Here is a 4,151-nt window from a genome sequence, read left to right on the forward strand (position 1 = left end):
TGAGCTTAGGAAATTCAATATGCAAGCTACAAATATGGTAGATAGACCTATATCATCACTCTTAAAATCAACCTCGATGTAGATTGTCCTTTAGTAGAGTTTTGCATCAATAAGACTAGTTAGTATTTTCTTATCCTACTATCAGTGCTGATTATGCCAGAAGTTTTTCCTATTTTGACATCTTGGTGAAATGTTTGCCGTTTCAATCAATGTTGCAAGTCCCATGGACCAGACTGTTTTGCTTACTCCAAACAAAAGAGACATTCAAAATTACATTAATTTGGCAAAATGTAAACTGGAAATACACATATATTTTCAAAAACTACTAAATATGAATAAGTAAATTCCTTTTCCCCAAAATAATATTTGTAGTGTGAGTTTTTCCTTCTGCAAGTTTGTACTGGAAGGATGTTTAACTTCTCTGAAGAAACTGTTAATGTTTATTTACTTATGGTGCTTGTAAAACTTTGAGAAGGGTAAAAGGGGGGTATAATAAATTATTCCTCTTTTCTAAAAAGAATTTGGCCAAAATTATTCATGTCCCTTGTGAAAAAAGACCATCTTGTATGGGTATATGCATCTCATTCTGAGCTATTTAAAAATCATATATACCCACCTTGCTAGCACTGTTTTATATGCCAGGTTTAGAAATTGCATAACTACTGTATGGATTTGTAGCAGCTACAGAAAGCAATTTACTCATTGATTCAATAATAACATTTATACCATTTCTTTGTTTCAGAAGACTTTTTTATTAACTTCCCTTACCTCAGATTATTTGTTGCCAAAGAAAGAAATAACAAAATAAATAAATAAATAGTACAATTGATATTATCTTGATATTTGGGAGAAATTACTATGGAATATGGTAAACAACCAAAAACATATTGTCATAGAAAGTCTGAGAAACAGAGCACAATAAATAATACTTAAACAAAGATGTTTTCTTAAAGCTACTAGGATGATGAGTGCTTTTAAAAGACAAGTTTTTGTTATTTTTTTAACTGTGCAAGCGACTATGGGAAGAGAAATCTATCGTATTCTTGACAATCCTGGGCTCCTTAAGTAAAATATGAATTGGGAAACTAGGTAGGGACTCTCTGGGGTGAGGGTGAGGGGGAGACACTAAGACACCTGAATTATTCTAGCAATAAGTGATAAAAGAGATTCAAATTTTTACTTTCTAATAAATAGAAAGCCTTTAGGATGCTAGTTAATTAGGCATTAATTGAGATGGAGTTGGGGGAAAAAGAGATATTAAAGTTTTGATATTTGGCCCGACCGATATGGCTCAGTGCTTGAGCGTCGACCTATGAACCAGGAGGTCATGGTTCGATTCCTGGTTGGGGCACTCGCCCTGGTTGTGGGCTCAATCCCCAGTGGGGGACTTGCAGGTGGCAGCTGATCAATGATTCTCTCTCGTCATTGATGTTTCTATCTCTCCCTCTCCCTTACTCTCTGAAAGCAATAAAAATATTTTTAAAAAGTTTTGATATTTGAACTTGAGAAGATTGATTTCTAATAAGCCACAACTCCAACAGAGGTACTAGGTATTAAAAGGGAGTTTGGACTAACACATGATTAAATAGCCACAGTTTAGATAAATTAGAAATCTCTAAAGGGCAATAGAAGAACTGCTCTTCAGGTTTTGAAATTTGTGATTAGTCGATGAAGTGAGTAATTGTTTAGCATAAAAGAAGTGATCCTCTTAATCTTTCTTAGCAGAAAGCCAGTTTAGAATGTTAAAAGGGGGGAAAATGGTGCCTATGATTCTTTGCCTCAAACCTCTCCATAGTGTTTATTAAAATTCTGAAGGTATTTGTTTTTTTCACTGACATTAATTTGGCAACCACATCCCATTCCATCTACTTAACGTGAATTCTGTGTGAGCGATAATTTAACATCCTTCCACTGACCAGGAATACATGGCTTTGCTGGTGTTAATAAATAAATGCTTCTTGAAAGCACTTGTAACTTGTTTAACGTCTTCCACTCTATTACTAACATGACTTGGAATGTAATTGATGTGCTTTACAGGGCTGTTGAGGAAGCTAGTGTACTCAGACGTGACACAGGCAGCTTGAACACTCCTGAGCACTGGAGACACCTGCAAGGTGAGTCCATTTCAGAATAGTGCATTTATTTTTTAATTCGTTATTCAACAGATAAAAATCAGTAATCCTAACAAGATAAAGTCAAGGATAGTCATTATATTTTACATTTTATTATAACTGAATATTATATTTATGTAGTACATTACAATGTGTTCTATTTTATGTAACTCTATACCAAGTGAAGAGATGACTTTAAAATATATCTGGCATAAAAGTAATTACCCTTTGCGTATTGGATAGGTCATTATTTTGAGTCACACTTTATAAGTCACAGAAAATGAGATATTATGACTAATCCTTAATCCATTTTACATCTAAAGATAGCAAACATTTTGATTAAAAAATTGAAAAACAAGCTAATTATTTAGATGTTTTATCTACATGATATTAAACAGCCAGATGTCTGGTTAAAGTTCTTTTTTTTTAATAGAGCAAAATGGACATTTCAGTTATCTTCTAAATTTAATTAAAGACCAATTTGATAAAAAACATTTACTCTGGAACTTGCATTATCGATTTTAAGTGCCTGTATTGATCAAATTAGCCAGAGGCTTTACAAATGGTGCTTTATGTTGCACTAAAAAGTGGGTAGGGTGGTGGGCACATGGTACAATAAACAGATCAGGGAAACCCACACCTGAAACCTATATGTTCATGTTGACCAATGTCACCCCAATAAATTAAGAAATAAAATTAATAAGTAAATAAAAGTGTTTTTAAAAAGTGGGTAGCCTGAGCCTTCAGCTCCCCTCAAATTCTAATGTTATGCGTTGATATGGGTGTTACTACACCCATATCTGTGATTGGCAGAAGATTTAGGGGCATTGAATGCAGTCTCAGTGGGAGGTGAGACTATGTGTGTACACATGTGCTTATATCTCCCCTAATTTTTTGCCTAGATATTTGTTCTTTCTCACATCCTTTTTCATTTCCTATATATATTTTTAAAATTTCTTTTATTGATTGATTTTAGTGAGAGAGAGAAAAAGGGAAGAAAGAGAAAAAGAGAGAGCGATAGAAACATCGATTTGCTGTTCCACTTATTTATGCATTCATTGGTTGTTTCTTGTATATGTCCTGACCTAATCAGGGATTGAACCCACAACCTTGGCATATTGGGACGACGCTCTAACCAACTGAGCTACTTGGCCAGAGCCTCATTTTTTGTTTATTAACACAGATAAATGGCTATTAAATCAATCTAGTGCTATCATCCACTATTAAGCTAGCTTTTGTAAATCTTTTAGGTCTGATCACAATGGTTACTTAAAAATCACCTGGCAAAAAAATCTAGATTAAATAGCCTAAATATGATCTGTGTGTCTGTAGTAAAACTTCTCTATCTAGGAAGATAACATTTTCAGTTGGAATATGGTCAATTTTAAAGTTTTAAGAAATATGCTCAATGCTAATATAAAGCAGTTTCCAATTTTATGACATTTGCTGACTTATTTTTCTGAAACCCCACTTATATGTGATTAATGGGATTTTGTTCAGATTTAACTTTTCTTTGTCTTACTTATTTTTCAATGCTTCTTGCAATACTTTAGAAGCTCCCATCACTGTTCTGTTTTTTAAATCAAGTATGTATGAAGAATAATCAGTTTTAAATTTCAAATTGTGATTTCATGCATGGGTATAAAATAAAAAATATACCATTTACTTTTATTAGGATACTAGTAGCCCGGTGCACGAAATTCGGCCTTCACCCTCAGTCTGGCCTTCACCCTCTCCAATCTGAGACCCCTCAGGGAATGTCCAACTACCTGTTTGTGCCCACACTTTTAACAGATAACAGCTCCATTGTTGTTCCTTTCTTATGCTTAAAACCATTGGAATTAGTAGGTATTCAAAGTGTGTATACATTTTGGGGGGACACCCTGTATATCTCTAGTCAGTGGTGAAAGAAACCAACAGCAGATTTGGAACCCCCAGACAGGGAACCTTGCTCATTCCCCACATGTCTCCCCACTTCACTTTCCACCTTCGTGGGCAGCAGGAGAATCAATGTTTTCTCTCATTAATTCGGAAAAGCAC

At 34.4% G+C, this 4,151-nt stretch overlaps 1 pseudogene; it reads left to right on the plus strand.

Annotated features, from left to right (window-relative positions):
- The first annotated feature begins 2,889 nt into the window (after positions 1 to 2,889).
- LOC102251612 overlaps positions 2,890 to 4,151 on the plus strand; it is a 19,067-nt pseudogene continuing 17,805 nt past the window's right edge.

Source organism: Myotis brandtii, unplaced genomic scaffold (genome assembly GCF_000412655.1).
Source record: "Myotis brandtii unplaced genomic scaffold, ASM41265v1 scaffold31, whole genome shotgun sequence".
Taxonomy (NCBI): Eukaryota; Metazoa; Chordata; class Mammalia; order Chiroptera; family Vespertilionidae; genus Myotis; species Myotis brandtii.